Here is a 19,064-nt window from a genome sequence, read left to right as displayed (position 1 = left end):
AACAAGGACAGGCTTTTATCTGACACCACTGTAACAGAAGCACAAGCCAATTCCAAATGGCCAACTGTCAAAAATGCACAAAACTTAAAGTTTAATTATGATTTTGCTAACCAAGGCAAAGACTTTAAATAAAATGTAATTAGTTTTTAGTCCTAACACCAATCTGGAAAGTACTAGAAAATAAAATTGTTAAACTTTCCTAGAAAATTCAATTTTAAAAAATGATACATATTTTTATGTGAAAATTTAAATTTAATTTTAAATTACATTTTAATGAAAATTATAAGAAAATGAAGCTGACAAATTTTGTTCTGTGGTAAAGTCTCTCCATTCCTTTATCAAGAACATCATTGGTTTTCCTTATCAGGTGTGAAGCAATTAAGCCAGGACCTGTCAATAAAAGGTAACACCTAAAATCTGGTAGCATTTAAATACACTAGCTAGGGGTACTAACCAAGGACATTATATCATTATTTCCACCCATGAAGGGGAGCAGCCCTCAGATGATAGGCTTCCAATAGTATTGAGGAATTAGTGGAGTTCTTTGACACCAAGGTAGCTAGTTATAAAGGTGAGAGAGAGGATACTTCATGTATTTTACATGCAGTTATTGTAACTGAAACCATGAAAGGGTACAAGAAAAAGAAAACTTTTATAAAACCTGGAAATATTCCACATAACAAAGGAGTCAGATATGTCTACCAAGTTCCAGTGCTGCATCTGTTCCAGTGACCAGAAGAATGTATGCAGACAATTCAGTGCAAGACCATACAGGTAAAGTGCTTTTCTCATAGACTCATAGCAGCCAACCTGGTTAATCTGAGTAGTAATCAAACCAGCAACCCAAGTATCACTAGTCTGGCACTCTAACCTCTCAGCCACTACCAAAGTAACAGGGTGCATGTTAAAACCTGTCTATATTAAGTGCAAAATGAGGTTATACTGGAATTTGTTATGTTCTTTTTGAAAACCATAATGCGAGTTTGGAAACAAAAAGTACAAACCTTAAATTTTAATAGATTCCAATAAAATGACAACAATAAGACACCACATCTACAATGTGAATATGTTCATTCTGCAAAATGATTACAGTATATGACAATGTTCAATGAAATCTGGCACAAAAATGGTATCCAGTTCACATAGTGATTTCCTGTTGCTGGGTTCTGTTCCTGTAGGTGGCAAGATCATAGTTTAATGAAACTGGAACACCCCCTGCTGTCCAACCTGGATGACATCCTTAATTTTTCCCCATTGTGTAGTCCTACCAAAACTAGGATTTGTAATTAATGACTTTTGCAATTTGATTGGTTCTGGAATGTCCTGATTATTACCAATTGCAAATGTACATAACATGTGTGGAACAGTTCTGGTATTAAATTACTGACCATGAACAGTAATTGTTTTCCAATTAACCTTTTACACAGATGTCCATCCTCCTCCACCTGTGAGCATTGGAATCATTCACTGTATCTGCCATGCACTACAAAAACTCTCGACTAGGTATGATGTATCATTCCACTTCCTATTTTGACACTACCCAATTCATAGGTAGTGTCATAAACACCCATTTCTCAAGAGGACACATATCACAATGATGTCACAGGCTCAACAGCTGCTTACACATATCAACAATGAGTCACACAGACAAAAAGATTTGTCAAAAGTCATGTCATTATTATTTGTGAAACAAGGATACATACCATGAAAAAATAATCCATTTCTCCAATTCTCTTTTTAACAATCAGTAAGTCCTCTTAAAACTCTTTACTAACTATTCTGACATGGCAAATCAAATTCCTGCCATAACAAGCATCCAGTATGCTACTCAACATGTGTTAGCTGTATCACTCATGGCTGATAACTGCATCTGCAACACTATTTAGATTTGTGCATGTGTTTTACATGGATCTGTCATTATTGTTGTTCTGGGGTGGTTCTTGGGTATTTTAATTTGGGTTAAGGAACATGAAACACACACTTTTATGAAATATTTCATAAATAAATCAGCATCCAATACATTTCTGCTTATTTAAATAAAAGTATTAGGATTTTTTCTCACAAATAGGCAATTTTACTTTAATAGTAAATTTTCAAACATCCTTTCTAATAATCTTGATATTTAACTTATCTTCACAATTTATTCTTTCTAAATGTCTTCTGTCTATCATTATTTGCACTTATATAGAAATAAGTTATGAAGGATGCAAAATAGTTTTAAAGTTACAAAAAATGTACATTAAAGAACTGGGGTTCTGCATACTCACAATGCCAATTACCTATTGAAAAATGTTGTACTCTAAATCTAATATTCTTTAATTATAAGTAAACAATTTTATTAAAATACCTTCATGATTTTTCCCTAATTTATTTCTTTCTGCTTTTCTGACAAAATCTGTTCCAAAATCAAAATTATGATAAGGAAAAGCATTAGGAACACCAAGTTAGATTTCTTTATGTGTATTTACCTATAAATGACTTCCATGTTATGTCGATGTTGCTCTAATATATATATATATATATATATATATATATATATATATATATATATATATATATACGAACTTGTCACAGGAAGAAATAGACTGCAGTGAACTACATGAAAATGGGTGACATAAAACAAAGTTTACACAAAAGGGTCATTTGGTTCAAAGCATGTCAAGATGAGGATAGGAAAATTCATCACCGTCCTTGGTTATCAGTATTGTGCTAATTTTAAATACTTGTGTCTGGGATACAATCAATAGCATTCTGAGTAAACAAGGTTTTGCTTTTGTTATTTTTTTATATTACTGGTAGAGTGAGAGAAGAAATACACTCATGTAATAAGTATACAGATTTACCTAAAACAAGGAACTAGCAGCAGAGGGGGTGAACAGACCACTTAAGGGAACGGTCACCTTGTGTTTGGACCAAAAAAATTAATGACCCTTCATAGAGGTCAATACCACGTCTACGATTATTGTTTGTCCCCAAAATAATTGTAGACGAGCCCCCTCTGCTGCTATAATTAAATCATTATGTTATAATAAAATGGTACATCCAGAATCTCATACTGCAAGAATAGCTCGAGAACGATTAGAAGCAATCAAAAAATTTCTTCCTGTTAGAGATTCATTTAGAAAAAATCTACAAGCGCAGCAAGAAGCACAAATTGAGTACGAAGAAGACACTAAAAAACTGTTTAAGCCCGTTACTGCAGCTACTGAGAAAGTTACAACAGTCATCAAGGAAGATCTTCTTCCGGTATGAAAACAAACAGCAGAACAAACCGAAAAAATAGCAGCGAGAACTAAAAAAACAAAGAAGATTTTACGAGATCTTCCACCTGACATAGCCAGGGAAATAGCTGCAGCTCAACCTCCACATGTCGGTGAAGAAATACTTGAAGGCATTGGAAAACTTCGTCCTGAAGTCGCCGGCGTGCAAAAAGAGCGTACACGTAAACCCGAAGTAGAAGTAAACGTGGAATTGATTGCAAAATTTAGGGAAGGAGTTATTGAAGAAATTAGAAATACTAAAGAAGAACAATTACCCGAGGCAATATTAAATATCATATTTAATAAATCTAGTATTTTAAAACCCCGTCATAAAAAAATAAATGATGATAATCTTATTAAATATATATATCGCTTATATTACAACAAAAAACAAGCTAGAGGTCAAAAATATGAAATTATTAAAGAAGTAGAAAAACTTAGAGAGGTACTGAAACAACAAGAACAACTCTCCCAGTATCAGCTTCCTCCACCTTTACAACGTAAAAAAATTTCTGCGCCGACAATGACATATTCACCGGTAGAATCACCACGTGGATTTCAAAAAAGTGACCCCCGGGTCACCACTGAAGTACTTTCTCCGGTAATGCAACCACCAGTATTTAAAACACCTCAAGATGAACCTAAAACAGGATCTGGTTTATGTCCTGATAATATCATTAATGATGTGTCACGGTTAGAGGTTCTCATAGGAGGAAAACGTGCCGGAAATAATTCACCAGATATAATTAATGAAGCATCTGATATTTGTCGGCAATTATTTCAAGGTTGTATCATGGATATTGGCGTTTACCGAGAGCTTATTGATGAGCTCGTTGATGATTAGTCACCGCGATTAGATAAATGGTAAATAAAATAAGATGATCATACACAATAATCATCGTAAATCCGTATCGGTCAGAGCGGTAAACTCACGATTACCAATCTATAGGGTTATTTACGGAGATGGACTTGGTGATGTTAGTCAGGGATTATTTGCAAGGTTAGCCCCAAAAGCAGCGCCTATTGCAAAACAATTATCGATGAAAGCTATTGATATTGTTCGTGAAAAAGCTCCTGGTGCAATTATCAATGTTGCTGGGAAGGCGTTCTCGGCGATCAAAGATAGACTAGCACGATTAATAAGACGAAAACAACAACCACCAGTAAAACTGGCAAGTACTGAAATTATGCCCGCAGACGTAAGTAAAATAATAAATCAAGCTGCAAATCAAAAACTAGCAGCGTTAGCAGATCGGGGACTCGGTGAATCGGGAAATAATATTTCAAGTTTAATATCAGGAAGTGGAACTTCCCGAGGTGGAATTTTCCGAACGCGGTAATCAACGTGTTAGACGAAAATAATTATAATAAAATGTTCAAGCGCGTATCCGACACAGCATTTGACATGGAAGCACCTGTCCTTAAAGATGAATCGGTACGTGATTATCAGTTTTATTCTTATGACGCACGAACACCACATCAACGTGGAAGAATTGAACTACAAGTTCATGACACAAGTAGATATTTTCTACCCGCTGAGGCTTTTATTGAGGTAGAAGGTACAATCATAAAAACGGATAATACTAATTACTTAGATCCAGTAAAAGTTGATTTCGTCAACAACGGGATCATGGCATTATTTGATAGCGCCACGTATATGATTGATGGAAAAAATATTGAATCGAATGAGAAGGATGTAGAAGTTGCTACAACAATAATAGGGCTGGCAAGATATTCTGATGATTATACAAGATCAGCAAGTCCCACAATGATGTTTGTGAAAGATAATTCTAATAACCCTGAAAGCAATCCGTATAATATAAGACGACCAAGAAATTTTGCCAATAACGCGGATGCCGATGTGTGGCCGGTGGTTCATGGTTCTAGTGAAAATTTCAACTTGGGATTTGCAGCGCGTAGAAATATGTTGCTAGGAGACAATAGAAAATTTTCATGTACAATTCCACTATCGCATATTTTTGGATTTTGTAGGAATGTTAAAAAGGTTATTTTTGGAGCTAGACACACGGTTGTTCTTGTAAGAAAGGGTGATGATAATGATGCTCTGTGGAGACCCGCTGGTGATGCTGGTAAAGTAGTATTTTCGAAACTTTCACTGTGGATGCCGGTAATGACTCCAACGATCGCAGAAGAACAGAAATTAATTTCTTTCATGGACACAGGTGGTAAATCCTTGTTGTCATGGTTAACAACAAACACAGATAGTATGCAAACTAACGTTAACGGTCAGTTTACATGGCATATAGCATCACAACAAGGTGTTTCTGCACCACGGCATATTTTTATTGCGTTTCAAAACCATAATCGTTTAGGTAATCAAGTTCACTCTCATATGATATTTAACCAACTAGGTCTTACAAATATTTCCTTGCGGATAAACGGACAACAAGAACCAACAGAGAATATACAACTAAATTATGCACTAAATCACATAGGACGTGCATATCATCGTTTGATGTCATTCATGGGACATGATCAAAATGTAGATACTGGGTTGCAAATATCACAACATGATTTCAGGACGTTGTATCCGATTTATTATTTTTCACTGGAGCATCTTGATCTATCAAAACAATCTGTCGTTGATATACATCTTAAAGCAACATTAAATACAGGTGGTGTTGATTACAGAGCAATCGCGGTTATACTTAGCGATAAAGCTATGTTACTTGAAGGTGGTAGTGGTCGAATGAGGGTCGTTGATGCACCAGTGGAAAATCTTTAATTATTATTTGGAGCGTGGTAAGTATTTATCATAAAATGCCATATCATCACGTTAGTGTCAGTCTGACTCCTGGTCAGATTAAAAACCTTCAATCAAATTCAGCAAAAAACTGTGGAATGAAAATATCACTAAAGCGAGATCAGATCACGGGTGGTCAAAATAAACTATCATTATCAGAACGCCAGCTTAAACATTTCAATGGCGCTAAACAATCAAAAACAGGCGTCAAACTCAATCTCTCTGCGGGTGCGATTAAGGACTCAGTTAAAACCGGTGGTATTTTTCCACTTCTCGCGGCTATACCAGCATTAATAGCTGCTGCCGCGCCAGCCGTAGCAAAAGCAGCCGCGTTAGGTGCTGTTGGAACAGCTGCTGGAATGGCTCTAAAGAAAGCAACAGGAAATGGATACAAAAAAAAGGGACGCGGCTTAAGATTGCCAGGATCTCGTTGGGGAAAAGGTCTGAGGCTTCCACGTTAGACGCTCCAGCATCAAATTTTGATTTACTTGATGCTGCTAAACGATTAAAAATAAAAAACTTTCGAGGTGTTTTCATGCGAGATCAATGAGATCAATTACCAAAACAACCAAACAAACTCGAAACAGGTATTATTAATCTCGATGAACGTTCTGGACCTGGTACTCATTGGGTATCATACGCGGTTGATCCACGTGGAATCGTTTATTTTGATTCATACGGGTTAGCTCCACCTGTTGAATTTATCAAGTATGTTGCACCACTTCACGCAAGAACCTCTGGTTCAAGAGTTTGGTATTCAACGCTACCCACACAAACAATGACAGATCCGCCAATATGCGGCCGTGAAGTAATTAATGTACTTAACGCTATATCAAAATCATCCAAACCACCACATAAAGTCGTGCATGATTATACAAGCAACCGCTTCGTTGCGCGTAAAGCGTTTTAAACAGCAGATCTTATATAATGGTTGATATTTATGGAAGACCTTCTTCACGCGTTAAGAGAAAATCCGGCGATGTTGATTTGTCAAAGTACGCGACTAAGGATGACCTCGCTGATATTATGAACCTGGCTGGAGTTGACCCAGATGAGGTCGTTATTTTTCAGGATCGACATGGTAAACTAAAAACGAGCAACATCAGATGGCATGATATAGTTCGACGAGTACTTGGTGCAGTTACAGATAATATTCCTGTGTTTACTGACAGCGGCAGAATTAGGGATTCAAGTATATCGTTTAAAACCATCAGAGATGAAATTACAAAAAATGTTGCTAATCGCGTGAAAAACACCGGTGACACAATGACGGAAGAACTCAGCATGAACGGAAATAAAATAGTAGTTTTAAGAGATCCAACATCCGACGAAGACGCAGCAACAAAAAAATACGTCGACGTCAACTATGGCACCGCTGACAGTAAATTATCCACGTTGCGGGCCGAGTATGACGTTCACGTAGGCGCTTTTGGAAGATTTCGAAGAAATTTTAAAAAAACCTATGATGCCATAGATAAATTCTTCGGCACTCCGCACGCCTTTGACATGAAACTCGTTGATATCAAAACTAACCTAGACACGATTAAACAAACACAGCAAGACATCGTAGCGGGGATTCCTGAGATCGTCAATAAAACCAGTCTGATTAAAATCTCAGCCGGAATAGCTCCCGGGCAGATTAAAAACATCGTATACACGGTATCATCGGGATTCGCAACACGGTCGCAGCAAAATAATACTTTCAAATATACCGCAACAGTCACTGGCGTGTACAGGTTTTCTGTGTTCAGTGCTGCAAAATTTGAAATATTTACAACGTATCCATGGCGTCAATCAACGGATAGGTTTTCCGGGGTTGTATCCGTTATATTAAATAACGGAACTGAAGAAATATTTATTTTGGAAGCAGCTGATAAGGAATTAATCGCAACATCTTACTGGTGGTGTTTGGAATTTGTAGCTGAAACACCTCAATTGGTTACTGCATAAAATATAATGAGTACTTATATCGACGTTGCATACAGGTACAATCAAGCGCGTGAATGGCAGGCAACGTTGAAAGATCGAATTGAACAATATACAATAAAAATAAAAAAATATCAGCGACGATTAGTTGTCATTGACGTTGTTGTTTATTCAGTATCCGCTGTTGTTGCTGGAGCTGGAATAATATTATCCACGGTAACAATAATGACACCAGTAGCTGTGACTATTTCTGTTTGTGCAGCAACAACGATTGCAGGTGTACTTAATATCATTGCAAAAAAATTATATGTACTTGCACGAATGAAAAATTATCCGATTACAGGATAAAATTACACATAGCAACTGTCGCATACACGAGGTTATCCTCGTTGCTATCAGCGAGTCTCAATGATGGAATTATATCTGATTTTGAGTTTTCGGAGATGATTAGCGCATACAACTGCGTTGGTATTGAAGGTACGAGTATCAATGATGACGGAATTACTCCAGCAGATCGTGGCAAACACAACCCCGCACAAGACAACGATGATCTCGGTAAGCTCTATTAATCCCGAATTTAATATCAATTTTCCAACTGCAATTCGCGCTAATGAAATTGCACTAGCGCAATTACGGGTATATTACAGCTGGCCAAATATCAGATCAAAATCATTTCATGGTACACCAGCAAATAATTCGCTCGTATTTGCTAATAAAAACAAACCCGATGGAACACCTGACTGGGTTGTTGTTGGAATACCCACTGGTAGTTATGAGATCGAGGAGATCAATGAGGAATTTCAATGTAGAATAAAATCAATAACCGGAAAAGAAGCAAAAATATCGATTAATATTCATGAGCCAACGCTGTCCTCGACGGTAGAGATACATTCTCCTGATTATGCCGTTGATATTTATCAATCTTCAGTCAGATCCGTACTAGGTTGGCCTGATGTTCCCCCGGTACATGAAGGACCACTTGAACCAAAATTAATTGAATTTCTTACTGACGAAGCCAGGTTTATAACAACTCCAGAATACCGAGATTCGTATCCATGGACTGGTAGGGATTTTCGTATTATTAATGATGAAAAATATTATCCTATGACACCGTTTTCTATCTATGATTTTGATGCAAAAAACTTCAACTAATATCGTTTATGAAGGATATTTCAGATTACATGCAAACAGAATTAGAACTGAATACACAACTACATTAACGACACTAGCACAGTTGTTTAAAAACTATATCCTGGAGTATCCTAATGACGATCTAAGACATCAGATCATTGCAACGATACAACATTTAAATCAAATTGTATTTGATCTTAAATATTTTAATCAGACCATTATTGAGGTAATAAATGTTAATGATTATATAGATATAGGAAAAAATAGTATCAAACAAGCATACATTGATCATTATAAAATAACTGAAGCAGAATTATTAAAATTTACACTACCAGGATTTGAAACCGGCGAATTGATAAGATCACTCAACGATATTATCAACAAAAACTTTTCTGAAATACTCGATGCGTGGAGAAAACTAGCCCCATCTCCAACTGTTCTTAGACATAATAATGATCCACTCGGCGGTGGAAGACACGTATCTCCGGGAATCGTTAATATAACATCGACAATCGCGGTGAATCTAGTTTGTGACGTAATCGAAGGCAGTTATCAAATAGATCTTGGAAAATCAAATCAAGCTCAACAAGGATATATTTTATATACATTTACACCACAAGTTCCCCCTGGGGATTTGATCGTGCAAGTACCAACCAATCCTGTTTATTTACGCACACATAATCAGTATTTGTCACGAATAAATTTCAAACTCACAGACCACCTTAATCGCTTAATTGACCTACGTGGAGAAGAGCTTGTAATAAATCTATATGTGAAATTGTAGATCTTTGATCAAGAATCTTCGATTCTAAATTAATCCAATAAATATTATATAATGTACCAGCACGTGAGGGTTTTTATACATGACAAAGAAGCACTTGAAAACGCCATCAGAACAGCGTTTTCACAAAACACAGAACAATTTAACGTTAATTTAGTTATTGATGAATACGGAAGCGAGGATTTCTTATTAACACAAGAACAGTTAGATGAACTCCGTCGAGAACATATTACCGAGATCATTTGTGACAGAGATCAGATTCTAAATTATGCACACTCCTGTATTAAAGTCCATCAACTTAAAAAAATAATAAATAAATAAAAATATTGGTGCAAAATATATCTGATGAGGTAATTGTGTTGAAAAATTCATCTTTTTTGAAATATTTTATTTTTTTTTCTGAAAATTTGATCATTTCACATAAATCTGAGTCATCAACTAACACATCAAATTCAGAATAAATAATAAATCTAAGTACCAACTAGCCCATCAGAGTTATAAATTTGATCATTTTACATAAATAAGAATCTTCGATTCTAAGTACCAACTAACCCATCAGAGTTATAAATTTGATTGATTTGCATAAATCTAAGTACCAACTAACCCATCAGAATTATAAATAAATAATAATAATTCAGAAATAAATAATAATTCAGAAATAAATAATAATAATTCAGAAATGAATAATAATAATTCAGAAATAAATCTAAGTACCAACTAGCCCATCAGTTATAAATTTGATTGATTTGCATAAATCTAAGTACCAACTAACCCATCAGAATTATAAATAAATAATAATAATTCAGAAATAAATAATAATTCAGAAATAAATAATAATAATTCAGAAATAAATCTAAGTACCAACTAGCCCATCAGAGTTATAAATTTGATCATTTTACATAAATCTGAATACCAACTAGCCCATCAGAGTTATAAATTTGATCATTTTACATAAATAAGAATCTTCGATTCTAAGTACCAACTAACCCATCAGAGTTATAAATTTGATCATTTTACATAAATAAGAATCTTCGATTCTAAGTACCAACTAGCCCATCAGAGTTATAAATAAATAATGAATCTGAGTACCAACTAGTCCATCAATTTCAGAAATAAATAATAATTCAAAATAAATAATAATAAATAATAAATCTGAGTCATCAACTAACACATCAAATTCTGAATAAATAATAAATCTAAGTACCAACTAACCCATCAGAATCATAAATTTGACTGATTTGCATAAATCTAAGTACCAACTAACCCATCAAAATTACAAATTTGATTGATTTGCATAAATCTAAGTACCAACTAACCCATCAAAATTACAAATTTGATTGATTTGCATAAATCTAAGTACCAACTAACCCATCAAAATTACAAATTTGATCATTTCACATAATCTAAGTACCAACTAACCCATCAAAATTATAAATTTGATTGATTTGCATAAATCTAAGTACCAACTAACCCATCAAAATTACAAAATAAATATAATTTCAGAAATAAATATAATTTCAGAAAAAATATAATTTCAGAAATAAATATAATTTCAGAAATAACGATAAATTCAGAAAAAAAAATAATTTCAGAAATAAATATAATTTCAGAAATAAATATAATCTGCACGTGGTCAGAGCGAGTTATTTTCACCAGAATTATTACTTTGGACGGGGTTGCTCGCTAACATAATTTTTCTCAATAGTCTTATGCGAGTACTAATTGTTTTCTTTTCCTCGTACTCGTGGGATAACAGCAATCTAATTCTTTCTACTGCGGCAGAGAGAGGAATGAATTCCTTCACCTGATTATCTTCTACGGTAGCTAGCAACTGAAACATTGCCGCCTGAATCCGTTTCATGAGCTTGTATTCAGATGATAGTGTGTGTATTCCTTGGTTTTTACGTTCTTGTAAAATCTCAAAATCAGAAACTATTTTTTCAGGATTTAGTTCATTAGATATATTAATTCCGTTTTCCTCTAGTATTTTAATAGCAACAATTACATCATTGATATTTTCATGGTTCATTATTTAGTATATAAATCTTTAAAATAAAAAAAATTATCCCTTTAGAACCCCTAGCGAGTGTTTAGCGAGTTCGTCGGGATGTTTCAAGGACGGTACAAACATATATTATGAAATGTGAACCTCTATTCGAGTCTTTTAGCAGATTCATTAAGTATGCAATGAATGAATGAAATGAAATATATATTATGAAATGTGAACCTCTATTCGAGTCTTTTAGCAGGTTCATTAAGTATGCAATGAATGAATTAAGGACAGCACAAAAATATGTTATGAATGAACCTCTATTCGAGTCTTTTTGCAGGTTCATTAAGTATGCAATGAATGAAATGAAATATATATAATGAAATGAATGAATGAAATGAGGCCATTTTCTCCACTGAGAACCCACCAAATAATCAACCCGTGGGTGGTAGAAAACATGTATCAACCACCAGTTGATATATGGGTGGGTATTTCTCGCGGAGAGGGGCTGGCAGTGCCCCAATTAATTATAAAAATCGCTAATATGCGTAACCACCCGACCAATTGTCAGTCTTGGGATTCGATCCTGGACCGCGAGCGTCATAGTCCAATATGATACCGACTGAGCTATCGAATTTTTCTAACACTATATGTTTCGGAAGTTAATATATAGCTGAAAAGGAACTAATTTCGAATAATACAATTCTGAATTCAAGAAATACGTTTATATAATATATTTTCACCAAACAAAGCTGAATTAAGGAATTTCCCACCCACCACACCACGCCATCCCGTCCAGATCATCTAATTGCTAGATTTTTTCATCCTTCCTATGACAATTGCTAGATTTTTCCATCCTTCCTATAACATAACTGCTAGATTTTTTCATCCTTCCTATAACATAACTGCTAGATTTTTCCATCCTTCCTGTGACAATTACGAGATTTTCCATCCTCTCTATAACTGTTCAATGGAGAAATATATATTACGAGATTTCCCACTCGTAAATCTGTGTCATAGTCAAGGGAGTATTTAGTTGCTAATATTTCTCGATAAAAAATAACCACACATACGCATAAATACATAATCACACATATGTACACAATCTCGCATTATATTTCTGCACTGAACAAGGAAAATGCAACTGATTTTTAATTCCAAACACTATATGCACGTATTTCTGTAATCGAGTAAATGCATGCAGGATCCCTGTGCTGTACTGTAGATCTAAAATTAACCCGCCACGATTGATGCAGACTAGACGCTGGATTCTGCACTCAGTAAGCTGGAATATACATGTCGGTTAGATGTATTCTATGTGTTGCGCTGTTCTAAATGTTTCACGAAAAGAACAGAAAAATACACGAACTGTATATTTTTGTAAGTTAGAAATCATAAACGGGTAGGCATCACAGACCTTGGATGTTGTATATGATTACCTCCCTTTCATGAACCAAAAAATAAGTAGTATAATAATGATAATTTCTGACCCCAAAAAAAATAAATCTAATTCGAAGTAGAGATGATAATTATTGATACTGAAAGGTGATTTTCTGTTTATATTTTTTTGAGAAAGCAGATCTGGTTATATTTTCTGCGATAAATTGTACCAAACGCGGATTAATATTAAAGTATTTCGCAGCCGCGCTCATAGACTGAAATGTAATTTCTTCACCAGTTTCTATGTTTGTAGACTTTACTACCCTTCTAGAAACTGTCTTACATCTTCCAGTATTACCACGTGCAGAGTTCACGCTTTGCGTGACAACACGAAGGTTGGATAAAGAGTTGTTTTGAGGATCCCCGTCAATATGGTCAATAACAAAACCATCTTTGATCACTCCGAAGAAACACTCATACGTAAATCTATGACACAGATAATGTTTCTTTCCCCCCCCCCCGCATGTGAACATTAGATAACCAACATTAGTAATATAACCAACCAGTCTTTTTAACCTGCAGTGTCTGATCATACCATTAATATCTGATTCGTAATTCTTGATGACAGGATGTTGGATAAATTCATTTTGCTCCATATATGATAATATTATTTGTTTAAATCATTGTTTGTCTGAAAACTTAGTTGGATAATCCTCCACGGATTTTATGGCGTTTTCACTACTATTATTTTTTTTGTCATAATATCTTTTAAGCTCTCTGTATCGTTTACCACCGCACTTTCCACATAATTCTGTTTTTCCTCGCACTCCAGCACCACATCGCAGACATGGTATTGGTCCTAAGCTTCCACGGTTAACGCACTGCATGTGTTGTCCGCAAAATTCCTTTTTGCAGGATTTATTACAACGAGTCAATGAACCCACCATGAGCCATTTGCATTGAGACATTGTATACATAATATTCTTTATTTAAATATTTGTTTGAAATATAATATGAACGAATTCGATAGATTATCCCGAATAAAACCCTTAAGTGGAGATAGATTTAATCTTGACAGGATATCTCCTGGCCTACCGATACGAGATTTGGTTGATCCAAAAAATAAGGGTTTGATTAATAAAATTCACGACGCCAAGAAAGAATTTCACACAGATGGTGCATCTCATGTCTGGTCAATTTTCAAGATTATACGCAACAAAAATATCATTAACGCTATGATGAACGACAAACAAGCAGCAATTATCATTAACTATCTTGATAATCGCAAGTATCTTTTCAGAATAAAATTCGTCATGTTGACAGAAACAGATGATTGGATTATCCGTGACAAATATGATCCTGTCCACGGTAATAAAAAAACTGTCGTACTAAGTAGAAATTCCAAACCAGGTCTATTGACTGGCATTGACAAACCGTATTATGAACGAGCATATCCTGTGACCACGGTTATTTATGGAATCTATGTGATAAATGAAAAACCCAGCGTTGATAAACTATCGCCGATGAAATTTTCAAAACTAAATTGTGTGGCTGAACGAGTAACAGAACATTTTACAAACGCGGCCCGTGGAAACGGTCTAACGGATAAAAGACGTAAAATAATAAACACTTGGGGAGATATGGTTAAAGATACCGGTGTGTCTATCAAAGATGTAGCTGGGTTAGGAAAAATATTAAAATTTCCAATAACCGTAGTGACGATAACAGGGGAGATTTTGTATGAATCAAAATATAAATCAAAAGGAGCCTCAATTACAATTATTGATCATAACGCACACGCGTGGACTAACGCAGTAACAGTGTTTCCACGAAATCGAACTGTTAAATGTTATCCCATAGATAATTCTGACGGAGGTAAGTTTGATTTTATTAATGAAATAAGTAAAAACGATCCTGTGTCAGTATGGTTATTTCAAAGTTCTAACGACGAATCAGATATGAAATTTGATCAGTTTGTGAGACCAAATGGCGTTATTTATCGAACAAATCCTCTTCACGAAAAAATGAAAAATCTTGCACTGCAATATACTGATGACGCTGACGAATTATTGAGCAGCTGTTTTACTGTTCCGTCAGTTGCGGCTCATTTTGCTAGAAAGAAAAATTCGTGGAAACCAACTCGGTTTGATTTTCTCAGTGACATAGTATCCAGTTGTGTCGAATATGGACACGGCGGATTGTGGAATACTAAATACGATCACAGAGATATTATTTCAGTTGATATGGTTGCTTGTTATCCCGGAAGTTTTCTTGGATATGGAGATTGTTCTGTGTATTTTGAGCGATTCGGTCATCCGACGCACGAAATGACGCGAGTATCGATAAATGGACCATTACCGGATTTTGACCTAACTGGATTTGCTCGTATCGAGTCATTCGAAATGTCTAAAGGACTTCATCCAATTTGTTATGTTTGGTTTGGAAAACATTTTTCAGAAAAAATGTGGACACCAATAGTACTATTACGGTATATGCTTGATTATACGATATTAACACGGTTGATTGTAAGTGAAGCAATTATATCATATCGAAAACAAACCGAGGTTTGGTTACCACATTCGGACGAAACCGATTCGAAGGATCTTGGTAGAAAAATAATTGGCAAATTTACACAAGGAGCAGCATATGATCACAGACGACATTGTGTAAGATTGATCATGGACGATACTGAGTTAGATTTTATAATCGTTGATACAACGAACAGGAACACGTTTATAAGTCGAGAAACAGTTTTCTTGTCAAAAGGAAATAAACTAGGTACAATTGTGAGCTACATGGACGGTGAGTCATCTCAGTATACTCATTTAAGATCATCGATGCTCGCGTATGTTTCAATAAATCTATTATCGATGATAAATAAGGTTTCTACGCATGCCGTCAGAGTTGCTACTGATTCGTTTTATATAAGTAAAAAACATTCAATACTGTTAGAAGGATTAAACATAGGCACTTATACATCGTGGGGTTCGTGGAGAATAAAAAATGAATATATGCTCGATTATTCCGAATCAGCTGATGTTGCGGTTAAAGATATTTACTGTAATAAATATCAAACGTTGACAACTTCGTTGTTACCATCGGTATACTATCCAATAACTAGACACAAAACGGTTTATCTAAATGGACCTGGCGGTTCTGGTAAAACCACTCGAGCTATCGAACTATTTCAGAATTCAGATATGATTGTACTAACACCTACACATAGACTAGCGAGAGAGATGAAACAACGTGGTGTTAATTCCTATACTTATCACAGCTTTTTTCGATGGAAGGGTGATGCATGGACATCTTTAAGGATGGGAGAGAAATACATTCCAAGGATTATAATATGGGATGAAATATGCACTATACCGCTAGAAACACTAAAAACATTTCTTGATTGGTTGTTAACAAGAAATACTGCCGTGATAATGTGCGGCGATCATGGTCAACCACCACCCGTAGCTGGACCATCTCCACATGATTGGCTGAAAAATTTCGTTGACCACGCTGAAGAAGTATCTGATGATCATAGAGCACTTGATGCAGCGTTGAAGGAATTTAAAAAGTTAATCAGACTACAACCGAATAAAATTCAATGTGAAATAATGCGTGAAATAATTTCAGAAACACCCATGAAAGACTTTCTGCAAACGTGGCGACCAAACGATTTGATAGTTGCAAGCAGAAAGATAGTTCGTGATAAACTTCAACGGGAATTGTTTCAGTTACAACGAGAAAAGTTTCCAATGTTGTCAGTTCCGTTATGTTATCGACCAGCAGATACGCGACGGCAAAATATCGACGGTGATATACCAGGAGAGTCAAAGAGGAAACAGAATCTTGTATTGAATGATATTGTTGCAGTTGATGTTGATGTTGTTGAAGATGCTTTACGTGCTGATAAATCCCCGTGGACGCTTGGATACGCGATGACGATTCATTCATCTCAGGGATTAACTATTACTGATACAGTTGTTTGGATCGTTGATGATCACATCGAATGGTCGAACTTGGTTTATTTCGCAGTGTCTCGAGTTAGAAAAATATCTCAATTGAGACGAATCGTCAGTGATTAGTGATGATGATGTTGACGGTGATATAATAAGAAAAAATTCTCTGGTTATGAACAGTGTGATAAAAAAAATAAACGCAATTTTGATCTTGATGTTGATTTTATTAATGCGCTGAAACAACAACAGAATAATCATTGCGCAAGTTGTAATTGTATAATGCTATGGCGGTATCTGAAAAATGATCCAAGACAATTTACTGTAGATAGAAAAAATAACAATCTTGGTCATACACGAGAAAATATAATGTTGACCTGTCTTTAATGTAATCGACGTCGTGGTGCTAGTTAAGTGATCGAAATCACCGAAGTGATTTTGGTGGTAATTGTGTGTTATCGGGAATTATCTGTAATTGTTCACGCACAAATCCACGTTGAGGAGCAGCCGAATCCAGTCTGTAGATTGCGGGTCTACCTGAGGATCTTGTCACGGTGGATATCTTATGTGTGGTAACGCTCCAAATAGGATCAGTTGCTCTTTTTTTACCACCTTCAAGTTCACCGGGCTCGTATAAATACCTAACAGTGATATTACCTAATAATGGTTGTGCTGAAAAATCACGTTGTTGTGTAGGTATGTGCGCGCTTGTAATTGCATTAATAGGTTTCATGTTGGTCATTCGAGTAATCTCATTATTTAATGCAGCTATCACACTTGGTAATCTTGCCACCCATTCACGAGATCTCGTATCCTGAATAAATTCCTTCGCGTATTGATATCCAAATAACCGCTCAGCAAGTGTTCGATTAAATCGCTCAACAATTGCCTGATCACGATGAATTGCAGTATGTCCTCGTCGTATTTTGGTATTATGTTGTTTCATCAGCGATGATACTGGACCAAGAAACTCCTTGACAGGATCAACCTGTAGCAGCTGTGGCCATCGTAGACCACTTTGTGGTCCACCACCTCGTTGATAAATTCGTTTAAACGCGTCGGCTACCTCAGTTGCTGTTTTAGTCGTTAACGGTTCTGCATCTTTATATCTACTTGCAACATCAACAACAGTTAGCGCGTATTTGTACGTTTTTCTACGTACAGTATCATGTGGTAAAAACAGAATATCAGCTTGATGAACCTCTTTAGGAACACTGACACTAAAATGAGCAAATCAAATTTGCTTAGGACGTGGTAGATAAATTTGCCATATTGCCTGTTTGGATAACCACGCTTTAGCAGTAGAATGTTTAACTGCTGCTGCATCAGCGAGTTTACTAATTGCTGCTTTACCCTTCCAGTATCCAATTGGTGAATAATAAATCGATTCCATTTATATATTACCAGCCCCCAGTGCTAATTTACCTTTCATCGCGGATTTTACTAACCAATTAGCTAATTTTTCTTTGATATTTTTATTTTTTATAGCATTTAACGCATGAATTAATTTCACATCTGCAATATGCCTATTTTGTAGATCATTGCTTTTATATGCGACATCAATAGCGTTTATTGGTTTCTCGCCTGGTTTTGGCTGATCCTGATTATCAAGCCTGATATCGAGTCAAGTACCAGGACCGCAATAATTATATCCTGGTACATGTTTTTCTCCAGAGTATTTAGCCCATGGAGTACCTGGAAACTTTGACATCAAATTTGCAATATCACCACCGCGCCTATTAGGTAAAAACGAAAATTTCTTTCTACCGCATACAGAACATTTTCCACCATATGCTATTTTTTTATTTTTTGTTATAACCGTAGCTAAATCAGTAGTTGGAGTTTTAACTCTACAGCGTAAGCAATATAAATCCATATATAT

The 19,064-nt window shown here is 35.5% G+C and overlaps 1 long non-coding RNA gene across 4 annotated transcripts in view; it reads right to left on the bottom strand.

The window, feature by feature from the left end:
• Positions 1-19,064, bottom strand: part of LOC149784698 (uncharacterized) — a 192,562-nt gene that overhangs the window by 17,621 nt on the left and 155,877 nt on the right. The gene's annotated exons all lie outside the window — the stretch shown is intronic.

Source organism: Sinohyriopsis cumingii, chromosome 14, assembly GCF_028554795.1.
Source record: "Sinohyriopsis cumingii isolate HCF-2022 chromosome 14, ASM2855479v2, whole genome shotgun sequence".
In the NCBI taxonomy this organism is placed as follows: Eukaryota; Metazoa; Mollusca; class Bivalvia; order Unionida; family Unionidae; genus Sinohyriopsis; species Sinohyriopsis cumingii.
This window is presented reverse-complemented; position numbering and strand designations above follow the sequence as displayed.